This window comes from Columba livia, chromosome 24 (assembly GCF_036013475.1).
Source record: "Columba livia isolate bColLiv1 breed racing homer chromosome 24, bColLiv1.pat.W.v2, whole genome shotgun sequence".
Taxonomy (NCBI): Eukaryota; Metazoa; Chordata; class Aves; order Columbiformes; family Columbidae; genus Columba; species Columba livia.
Window position 1 is genome coordinate 5,005,684 of NC_088625.1, and position 12,492 is coordinate 5,018,175.

Below are 12,492 nucleotides of genomic sequence, written 5' to 3' on the forward strand. Positions count from 1 at the left end.
TGTAGACTAGTAATTGTCTTTCTATTTTATCGTTGCAAATGAATGTGACTAGAAGACAGCAGCAATTACACTGATGGAATGGAAAGAGGCTTTCCAACTTCTCTTGGACTATCTATTATTTTTTATTCACTTTGAATTCTCTTTGAGGTGGCCAGTTTAGTTTTAACCTAGTGTAACGTGCGTGTGAGAAAATCCCTAAAGCCCCTGCATCCAAACCTGGAAAGACAAAGCGCGGAAAGATCTCTCTGGACATATCCTGTTCTTATATTCTTCCCTGGCACCACGGTCATGCAGGATACTTGGACTAGATGTGCTATTGATCTTAACACATGAAGCATCCGTAACTCTTCAGTGCAATATCTTCCACGCAAACTAAAAATACCTGAACCTGAGCACAACATTTTCCAAATGAGAGAGTCAATCGCAAGGGTGTTTGGCTGGATAGGGCTCATGAGGTGTCTGTGATCCATCCTGAGCTTTGGTCCCAACAGAGAATATTTGACCCAGCATCCTTCACAACTTTATTTTGTCCTGACAAACTACTATTTCTCAATGAAAGTTGTAATAAAAAATTCAGACCAGATGCGACAGCTCCTGCCAACCGCTCATTTCCTTGCTAGTTGTGATGATTGGGACACAGCTGCTACCAGAAAAAACATAATCCAGCAAGGGAAGAGAGACTTGAGTGTTAATTTGCATTTAGCTGGAGTCTGGAACAGTTGTTCTGGATTTGAACTGGTTCTCATATGTTGATGGACAGTGGGAATTAGGTCACTAAGATAACAGTTGGGATTTGCTGTGTCTTTTTGTCCTTAGGCATCCTTGTGAATCTGGGCCTTTGTTTGCAGAAGTTGCATGAAAACAGATAGTGCAGAAGGTCATAATAATAACAGCAAAACCCTGTCTGTTTCATGGTGTGATAAAACAAAAGGGATCTCCTTGGTCCAAGTTCAGTTCCTCACACTTACAGTCAGTTCCAGAACAGAGTTGTAGTTTAGGGGGCTCCACAGAGTATCTGGTTTATTCCTTGTCCGTCACAAAACATTCAGTAACGAACTGGAGAGCTGCAGTGAACACAGAAAGAGTTGCAATTATACAGCACTGCACAAAAAGAAAAGGAAGACGTAAGGAACCAATGCTGTTGCCAGTGTCCTAAGGTCTTTCTACTGGCAGTATATGCATTAAATAAAGTTCCCAGATTATTATTATGCCATTAACATAGCACTGGAGTGTTATACCTCTTGTCTGTACAAGCAGCTATATTGAAAGCCTGCAGACTTGAAGGAAACACCAGAAACAGCAGAAAGGAAACTAATTCTCTGCCTCAGAGCACAACACATGGGTCACCTCTGTTGTAGGTCACTTATTTCTCATATTTGTGGCCAGCAAACTTAGAAATATCAGTATGAGGCAACTGTAAAACTGCTCCATGTAACAACAAATTCTTTTGTCACAAAAAGCTTTTAATTCTGGCTGGTGTCTGAGATTGGAGATGCATTGTAACGGGTTTTCTTGCAGGGTATAACAAGAGATGCTGTCTGTCCTTAGGAAGTTGAATCCAAATAAGTCAGAGAGCGGCAGGCACAGCAGAAGCAATTGCATTTAGTTGCCGGTGGAGGGATGAGGGACACAGAGGTGGCTATGAGTTGTCCCTTGAAAGATCCAGCTGTAGATTCCTTTAAATCGTGGTCCTCTGGGATTTATTCAAGGTCACGCAAGGAGTTTGTAACCTGCATCCAGACTCTCAGTGTGATGCCTTAAGAATAAAGGCTGTCTTTCATCTAAATTAAAACCCCACCGTTTTCTAGAAGCTTCAGGGCCTCTGTATAATCTATTCACACATCATTCATCACCGTGGCATCTAGGTGCCACTCTTAACCTTGCTGGAGTCTATCGTGAATATTCCCAACATCTAGATAGTTTTCCAAATGAGATGAACACGCTTTTCCACAACTTTCACTCCTCTGTATGTCTGTTAAACAACCCCATCCGTTATAGCCTAAAAATAAAAGAAGAGAAATGCAAAACACTGAGAGGATGGCCAATTAGCAGATTATCTCAGCCATATTTTGGAGCATCTCTTTTCCTTCCCCATTAGAACTTGTGCACTAGAACAACGCGGCCTGTCACTGTGCAGCCTGCCAGCTGCAGAAAATCAAGGTGTTGGGCTTTTTTAATTGAAGGCATAATGAGTTGACTGGCAGGTTTAATTAAGAAAACTCATCCTGTGTATGCACCTGGAGGTGAAAATAAGTTTAATCAAGAGGAGTTGGCAAGTGCAAACAGCCTTGTTGTGTTTGTTTGTTTGGGTTCTCCCCCCGCACCCCCTTATTTTGGTTTGTTTCAACCAGGTTTTGTCTTTGCAAAAATTGCTCTGGGTGCTGATTAATTATATTTTGATGAGTTATTGCAGCCTTCTTTGTGATGAGGACTACTGCTCCTGGAAAAGCTGCACCAAAAGCTTTAGTGATCAGTATGCCTTAAATAAACTACTTACGACAAACATTCAGGGTGCAAGAACATGGCCCTTAAGGACCTTGTCTACATGAGGAAAATGTGCTTTTTAAATGCATTGGCTGACCTATTATCGCTAAGAGAATGTGGATTCCTGGTGAAAACTTTCTCAGAAGTTACAGAATTGAGGCAGAAACCCTAAGAAATCTATTTACTTAGCTTGAATTGCTTCTGTTTTGAAACGGCTTCTACGGTGGGACCTCTGTGTTGGTTAACGTCGCGGTTGAGACGGACAAATGACATTTTTACTCCCTTCTTTCTCACAGATACACCTTAATATCTCCGGATACTCCTTTACTCCTATCTTTCTCATGGGTGGGCCTTAATATCTTCAAGGCCAATCTGTTCCCATACCCTCCATCAGGGAATCCACGGACCGACCGTAGTCCCCCACAGTTAACAGTCGTATAGTCATAATATAGTCATATATTCTCACGCGGAAGGTCAGCCTGCGCTATCATTCCCCCCGCCTACAAGCCAGGACAGCTGCGCTATTGCAGATCTCCACTGAGCCAAGCCAAGCTTCAGAAGAGATGGAGACCTGCACCCCACAGGTGACTTTGGGGACGTCCCCTGCCCAACAGAACATCCGAGCCCCCTGGTGTGCTGTGATATCGCTGCTGGAGCCCCTCGCTCTGCGCCCGGCATGGGGAAGGGATCCATCAAGCCAAGCTCTAGAGAAGGTTGTGGGCGTTCGACGGGGAGGTTAATGCATTCAAGCTGTCAAAATATTCTTCCTGCTATTCACCCAGTTAACATGCCCTCTCTTTATTTTGCCTGAAAAGGCATTTGCTGTGGTATTCTAATACATGGTCTGTGTTCAAGATGTTAGTGACAGCTGTTGTATGACTACAGGAAGGAAATTATGACTCCCTAATGATAACATGTCACGGCATGTCTCTTTGCTTTTCTTTTCCTTTAGACGTACATTTCTTCTGCCAATGTCTCAGTCATTGCACACATGCAGTTAATTGTGTATCAATGACACATATACCATGTGTTGAGAAGAGGGCTTTAAAAAATAATCTTCTGGATGCTTCTACCTTGTCTTTAAATGATGTGGGAGTTGGCTGAGAAGATGCCCCATGTGGTAACCTGATCTTTTGTACTTTGGGATGTATATCTGACATCAGTATTGCCATCCGGCTTTCCTTAGGGGTGATAGAGCACCTATATGCTCAATTAAGGATCAAGCATTCAGTGTGCATTCAGGTAGACTGTCAGTTTAATCTCTTACGTGACTTTTATGACTTTACCCTGCTAAATTCTGGAAGGGCTGATAGATGTTGGTGAACAAGCCTGTTAAACACATGGAGGTGACTGGATGGGCCACCCCAAGCCCTTCTGTTGTGTTTCAGCTGTGTTCTGACACCTCCAGCCTTTGCAGGGAATCTTGTCACAAAACTCTAATGAGAAGTGATGAGAAAAAGTCTTTTGCATCTGCTTTAAGGAACTTACTGGAGTGACAAGTATGTTTAACCTAGTTTTTAATTCCCTCGGTGTGGGAAAGTTTCTGTGCCCAGGCAGAAGGCCCAGAAGGGTTATGCATCATTTACAACCCAATGTTCAAAATGAGGGGCAGGCTGGGGGCGAGTGCGAGTGGAAATGTAGGTTTATAATTCTCAGCTCAGCAGGAGCTGCTGCTCTGTACAGGGGCAAAACCCAACTGATTAACAGCTTCTGGCAAGGGCAATGGTTCTTGGGTCCCTCTCACTTCTTGCTAGCATGACAGAAAGTGTCCTTTCACTGTGGCAAACTGAGTGTACCCCCTGTACCCCTTCCAAACCACATCTGCAGGACCTTGACGGGTTTTGGGGTCACCTAGAGCAACCCAACAGGTACAATTTCACTCTGTGAGATGCAGTGGTCCCTGCTGATTTCCAATTGCATTTAGGAGGCAGCTGTTTGTCTTTGAGTAGCGTATTGCTGCTGTTCGGTATAAAAGTCTTGATCTTGGAGAGCCTGTGGTAAAAGAGCATAAGCTTGCAGGAAAGGAAAACACACTATGGAAGTTGTTTCAAAACCTGGTAGCTCTGACAACCATAAAAACCTGAACAAGCTGCCTTCCCACTGCGTTGCTCAGAATTGCGGTATCTACGGGCATGACTGTACATCCCAGCATCCCCAAGACACCCTTCTCATACAGGCAAAGATGCCATTTCTGTTTCAATTTATGAGGAAAAACAGAAATCACTTCAGTGGTGCCACTGAAATAGGGGTGGAATTAATCTGTTTATAGATGCCTTCACAAGGGTGAAGTGCAAGTACAGCGCAAGTCTGATTTTATAGAAATCCATGGCTCTGTCCCTGTGTCAGGGACTAGTTTTATGTCCTGAAGGTGGGTTTTCCTTTGGGACTGATGCCAGGCAAGCTTTCCTTCATCCTCTCTGTGCTGATAGACACATGGAAGAGAAGTAAAGGGATGTGCAGGGAGGGAGTTTTCAGCTCATTTTGCCCAGATAGTCTAAATAATAAGGAAGAAGGGAGCATAGTCTAAATAATAAGGAAGAAGGGAGGAGCTCGCTGCTCTGGGTCGGGGCTGAGGAGCAGCAGCAGCCACAGGAGGTCAGTGTTGTATCGTGGATGTGGCTATAAGAGCCAGCATGGCCTTGACCTAGAAGGGAGGGTTCATTCGTCTTGGGCACTTCTGGGTAGTTCGCCACCCTGGTTTCGTTCTGTGTTCAGCAAAACCCGGTGCTAGTGAAGGGCACGGCCCTGGGAGGAGCAGGGATTTGTCACAAGCGCCAAAGGAAAACCGCAAAAATGAGAAAACAGCAAAGCGAGAGCGGCTGGGATTTCAGGCCTTGGCGGAGGCAGCGGGCTGGGAACCGACACTAGATGGCTCAGACCCGAATCGCTCCTGCGAGCGTCAGGCTTTCCCCTCTAAATCCTTGCCTTGTTTTTGGCCCGAGCGTTTCCTTGCAGCTGTTTGGTGGAGGTGAAGCGGTTTGGCAGGCGCGGGCCAGCTGGTGTCCAACATCCCCGCTGTGCAGGTGGCCTGTTTGTTGGCAGCTTCGCTCCAGTTATCAAGGCTCAAAAGCCCCCCCCGTACGCCTGATCTCAATTCCTCCGCTTGCAATTGATCCTTCCAGGGTGGTCCGGGGGCAGGTTGGTGCAGGAGGGATGCTCGTGCGGCTACTGTCGGGGTCGTGTCTGGTTGCTGAAAGAAGATTTGCATTCCAGGAGCTTCCCCCAGGGCTCCGTGCTCTGAAACATGTTTTAAGGCCCGTTCCTAGGGAGCTCTGGCAGCTATTTGATGTGGTCTCAGTGCTTTTAGAGAATGGCTGGGCCAGTGACAGAAGTGAAACTCAAATATTCTCCAGTAGGCTCTGTGGTTCCTTCATTAAAAACAGACAGATAAACAAACAAATTACAGCCCATTATGAGCGTGTCCTTCAGTTCCTCTTCAAACGGCCTTTTGCTGGTTTAAAAGCCTTAAATAAGGACGGAGCCTCCTGAGTCTCGGCTGTAAACTATTGGATTTAAGCTTTCCTTGTGCCTCTAGGTCCATTGCCTTTGCTGGCTTCTAACTGTCTGATGTGAGCTTTCCATTCATTTGGCTTTTCCTGGTGTGAGGCTTCAGAACAAGATTCCTTGTGTGCAGTCTTTGATGTTGCACCACAAAGAATCTCCACTTTTTCCTAATGCTCTGCTGAACCCCCATTAAAAAAGAGAAAAAGTTTTATGTAACTAGGTTGAGAGGAAGTGGGGTGACCCATGCAAATAGTTTTTGTGTCACTTACAAAGGCTCAGATGCTATGGTGATGGGTTCAGCGAAAGGATCTGAACTCATTTAGACAGGATTGAGCTGGGATGTGTTTGCTGAAAGGCAGAGGAGACACCGGTAGGGATGTGAAGGTGTCCTTAGGGGAATACAGTCCATCACGACCAGTTTGCTGTCTCTCCTCTGCATACTCACAGGTATGACCTAGTAACATTTATTTTAAGAATGCAAAGAACCTGTACCCCCAGTCTGGAAAACATGAGGTAGAATACACTATGGAAATGCAGCCAGAATTTTTCTTCCTTCAAAAGTAGATGAATAAGTCTTGCTTAATTTAACATGTAGTGCCTTCTTTATTGCCTCCAGGCTCCTGATATTAGGACTCAGTCCTTATTCTCTATGTCTCATGTCTTCTAATGCATTTGCGTATCTCCGATTCTTCCCATGCGTAGCATTCTTAAAGCTGAGAGAGAGGGAAAACAATCGTCTTCATCATAGATTAAAATAAAGCTCTTGATTTTTATAGTCAGTCTTCGCCTTTGAAATCTGGATCGCTGGCTAAAAACGTGGTGCTGCGGGAGGATTTTTTTAGGGCCCCTGCTTGGCGTTGAAAACCAAACCAGGTGCCATCGGTGAAGCATGTGAATCTTCAGCTTCATGAAAAGGCTTTGTTACAAGTGTGTTTTTGGAGAGCAGAAACCTATGCACTGACCCTTTTCAGTATCATCTGATGCATGCACCATGATTAGAAAGAGTCAGGGAAGTTAAAAATAACCTGTGGAGGAGGCATTCTAATGAGCAATTATCATTCCTTTCCATTGACTTTTGCAGCAAGACTCTCCATGTGTTTAGTCTTCTCGAAAGAACATGCCAGATGTTAGAGTGAGCGACTTGTTAAGTCCCTGAATACAATTCTCACTGTCGTGCTGAACCATTGTCAGTTTTTTTTTTATAACTATTAAAATAATTGGGCCCTGAACATTGTGACCTGATAACGCGAAAGAATCTTGGCTGGCTTTCCTAGGGGTCACGTTTGTGAATAGAAAACTCGGGGAGTGTTTGGCAGAACAAAGCAATGTTTCTGCATGCAAAGATCTTCAAGAACCTAATCTGAGGTGCAATCATCTGCCTTCAGAAATCGTGCCTCCTGGCGAAATCTGACTTTTGCATTTCAACATCCCCAACTTGAGTCTTCAAGGAAGCTTTTGTGCTTGTGGGGCTCTGCTATTCTCCCAAAAGAGAGTTCTTTAGAAATTATTGACGACCAGGCCAATTTTACCTTTGCAAAATTTTAAGACGGGGAAAGCAATGAGCAAAGCAGACTTCTCTTTACAAAGTCACTAAAGCCCTTTGCCGTCCCTGCTTGCGCATAGGAATCTTAATTGGATTAAAATACAAATCTGTATATTGTGATTTTGCGTGCTATGGATCCCGCTCTCTTGTTTTTAGCCGCATTGGCCAAACTCAATGAAGTGCACGGTCAATGTTTTAGCTTTGCCTTTGGTGTCCCTCGGTTGGAGCTCATTAAGCATTCGGGGAATAATAATTCTGGGACTTGAACTTTGATCTGAGGAATCCGGGAAAGAAAGGGCCGGAAATTGCAGCAGCCTGATTAGCTACCCCAAGTTGATCAACTTTTCTGCCAGATGCAGCTCCCAGAGGCTGCAAGACAATAGAGCGAGCGAGGGAGAGCTCGATCACATCCCATTACTGCTGCTAATGCAGACGGAGTTTTGAACCGCTTTGCACACACCAATTTGTCAAATAATAATAATAATATATATATATATATATTTAACCCTAAGTATTTGTTTGCTAATTTTCACACATCTGGGAGTTGTGTGGAAACACCATAATATCCTGAAAGAAGCTCAGCCAAAGCTCTAAGGGAAAAGGGGCTCTTGAGTCTGAACTTGTGAGAATTTCAGATGGACAATATGAATTACAGTGCGGCGAGACCAGGAGAGACTCTTTGTGCCAGAGTTTTGCATGAGCAGAACTTTACTGCTCAGAAGGAAGTTTAGCTTGGGGTATCAACCCTAAAATGCTTATATACAGAGCGAGGCTGAGTTTGTAATAGATTTTCATTTTCTCAAGAATATAATGAGAATTTCAACTCAAATTCATGTTGTGACAACCTGAATTCGATGGTGAAGCAGCTTTACCAGTCAGCTCCGACTGCAAACTTCCCGACATTGGGCGACTGAAGAATCTCAGCTGAAATTGAGTGAGAAGTGAACTAAAGTTCTCACAAAGCAGTTCGAGACTCATACCTTTCTTCTCATAAAGCAGATGGAAGATGAACCTACCACCATCAGAATACCTTGAGAATATTGAACCCTCCATCTTTGGCAAGCTTTCCTTAATGCTGTCGCTTTTCTCTTAAAGCTTTTCACACCTTCAATTTCTGTCAAGAGGCGCATCAAGTGTCCACCTCAATATCGAAGGGAAATAAATACCCGTGTTTCTGAGTGCTTGGCCAGCTGGCAAAGAACGCCTGGGACGTGGAGCTTTTCCAGAAGAGCTTCCGAGGAAGGAACATTGGTTTTGGTCCCTGCTAGAAATCAAACACTAAATATTGTAGTTGAAAACCCAAATGATTTAAGCTCCAGAAATGGTGCCTTATGAGCTGTAATTAGTCCCTCTTCATATGGGAGGCAGTTTGGAGCAAAGCTGCACTTTGCAGTGGTCTATCACACTGCAATGTACTCAGGGTGTTTTTCAGGAGGAAAATCATTGTCATCGCACATAATGTTGTTTGAAAGAAAGTTTCCTTTCCAAAGGAAAAAGGTAATAGAATTTTGGCAAACTCCTCTCAGCCTTCCATTCCAGACACTTCACGTTACGGTTGTGTGTAGTATCAGAAACTATCGTTAATACAACTTTGCAAGTTTGATGTCAAGTTACCGGGTCTCAGTTTTCAGGATGTGTCCCCTTGTCAAAGGGCCAAATGTTCTGTCAGATATAAAGCTTGCTTTCCCTTTATAAAGCCGAGTTTAGTTGGAGGCGGGAGAAACAGCGACTGAGGCAGCTGACGCTATTTCACATCCTGAAGTCTTTTAATTTCCCCCGGCTGCTGTTGCAGTAGCGCCATTTCACTGAATAAATTAATCAGAACATAAGATTTGTTGAATATGAAAACTCAAACAACAGGTTACACTGCGATAAACCCACTAGAGTTGGTGGTTAGTCATTATTTTTCCCTCTATGGGCGAAACGGTTACAAGAACCTCTGCTATTGTTGCTAGAAAAAGTGGCTTCCTGTGATATAAAGTATTTTTTTCTTTAAATAGGAAACATATGGCTGGTCCCTAACAACAAAGTAATATTCAGGTGCTGATGGCATATGCCTCCAGTCATATTACAGGAAGCTGTCTTGGAAATGTGGTGGTAGAGGCTTATACACTAATTTTCAGGAAGCGGGGTGAGGGGAAGGAATCTGCAACCGCGATCAGAAATACATTTACATTTTTAATTTCACTAGACGTTCCTTGCTCTTCCTACTTCAAAAGTGTCTGCTAATCATTCCCTATTAGCTAATTGCTCTCTGTAGTCCATCCCCACTCTCCAGTTCAGCATCACAAGGTCCAGTTTGTCCCTTGGCAGATGTTTTCCCACTTAGAATTTGTCGGAGGTTCTCCAGAACCCTTGGTGAGCAAACTGAGTGCGCTTCATACCGAGAATAAGAAACCTCTGTTCTAAATGATCATTATTCTGTTCCTTTTCGTGCCAGCCTCCAGGTATTTGTAATTGTGGTCCCCACTAGCCCCCAACTCCCATTTTTTAAAACCAGTAAGTAACTCTCTTTGACTTGAGTGGGAATTTGGTGTGGGGCTGTGTCAAGCCACTAAGCTTCATTGTTTTATCATCACTCACCGAAACTTGCACTTGCAATTGTTCATTCTGCTGCAAAACCCCTTTTCCACCATCGCCCATTCTTCCTTTCATTATCGTTCACTTACCCAATTAGTGCACTCACACCTGCAGCATCATCTTCATCTACAAAATGTGCCACTGCTTTAACCCTTTGACAGGCTGACACGTCAATATGTGAGGAATAGATCTGAGTGACTTTTGTGTAAAGAAGGGACAGCTGAATTTGTTTTCTCTCTGTATTTGGCACCAAGGCAAAGCGGGGAGTGATTTCTGTTTGTCACTGAGCCCTTCTTAGGGGCGAATGGCACCATGAAACATCTTTCAGCACTAGATAATACATAGACAAGCAAGAGTTTTCTGGTGAAGACTACGAATCGTGTAGGAATCTTCTTCAGAGTTGCAGCAAGTTGCAAAGAGACATAACAGCTCCGCAAGATTGATTAAGTGTCTACAACTATGCGTATAAGATAGTGCTATAATAAAAGTGACAAATGAGGAAGAATAGTGTGTCTGCTAGAAATGTAGCATGACTGAATGAAAAAAATGCACGGTGTAATTTATTAGTGATGAAGAACCATCAGCAGGAGAGAGTGAACCTAATTCATCCGGATTAATTAGGTATGGGACTTAAACTTTGGTCTTCCACAGCCACTTGGTATCTCAGTGGACTTTGGACTACAAAATGTTTAATTTCAATTGTTTGGTTCAAATGTCTGCCAGGACAATAAGCAAGCAAAGCTCTCTGAATATACTTCATATGTGGACGTCACCATTATCAGCGGTTACCAGAGGCTTCACCTGGGGGGCGTTCTGCGTGCCCAGAGGTATTTGAGCACCATGGATTTAAACAGCTTGTGCTGCTCAAAAGCAGCCCTGCTTTTCCTTGCTGTCCCTTTGTGTCACCCCCTGTTTCACCTGCTGTCCCCCCAGACTCTCAGCACCCCCTAAAAACCCCACAGGTAGTTTAACAACCATCCTCCCCAACCGAATAAACACAGCAACAAAGAAAACCGTCCTCATTCCCCAGGTAATCTCTCCTTCTCCCCAGCCTTAGGGAGCGCTAAATCTGTGCGGGGAGGGGGCAAAGAGCAGCACCTTTTGCTTGTGCAGCCAGAAAACCCGTTATTGGGCATAAAACACAAAAGAAGATGTTTTTTCTGAGGCTGGGTGAGGCTGCTAAAAGGATAATTTTATGTGATGTAATTCCCAACATGGTCTGCCCTCCACTGAAGCTTCAGGCAAAATCAGTGTGGTCAGCTTGAGGTTGGAGCGGCCGGGGAGGGGGGAGCAGGGAGAACAGGAATGTTGTTACAAATAAAGGAGCGAAAAGAAAACTGCACTAAAGCTCTTCCTCCCCCGACGGGCTGGGTTGTGTGTGTGCAATCTCCGCATGAGCCAGTCGCTTGTCCTACAAAAATGATTTGTTAGACAAGTAGAGGCAGAGTTGAGAGCAGGGGGAGGTGGAAGGAGTCGGGGAACCTTGGAAGGGGTTCAGGAATGACTGATGGGCTCGACTGCAAATTTCAGCGACTCCGGCTCCATGCAGGGGGGGCCGAGAAGTGGAAGGGGGAGAAGTGAGAAAAGGCAAATGGAGAAAGGCTGTGCTGTCTGCTTTAGCATCATGATATTTTATTTTCCGCCGCTAAATGCAAAATTGATTTTTTTTTTTTTAGATGCAAAAAAAAAGAGCTTCTACCTCTTGTAATTCCCAGACAAAGGAGGCTGAAGCAGACACCCAGACAATGGATAGTCCTTTCTCCCTTAAGCATTTGCCTTTCTCAGCAGTTAAGGTTAAAAAAAACCAACCCAAACCAGAAAAACCTAATTGAAGGAATGCATTAAAAAGACGACCCCGGCAACGCGGCAGCCTTTTCATGTGATGAGGAATCAAGTTCACAGAGTGTGTCACCAGTGCTGCTGCGATTTGGTCTTTTATTTGTTTCCTGGCAATAAGAACATTCCTTTTTAGTCTGATATCATCCTCTCATCTTCTCCCTCCCTCTTTCTACCCTTCTCTTCCTCTTCTTGCATGGTTTTTCCTTCCTCCCTTTTTTTCTCTCTCACCCCCTCACCCTTTTTTCTCTTTTCTTGCCAGTCCAGGCATTCTCACATACATTACCCCTTCCTTTCATCTCCGGAATGACCTGAAATGACCTTTTGCCTGGCACTAGACGTGACTTAACTGATAATAGCAGATACTCGGGGGCCTCAAGCGGTGGCTTGTCTGAGCACGTAGAGGGAGGGGAAGAAAAAGAAGCCCTTTTTTTTTTTTCCATAGGAAAAGCATGAGTTTCTCTTTGTAGCAGCATTTCCTGCAAGGTAGCAATTAATGCCACTTATTGCCTGTTGGATCAAATCCTTCAAAAGCTTGTGGTGTC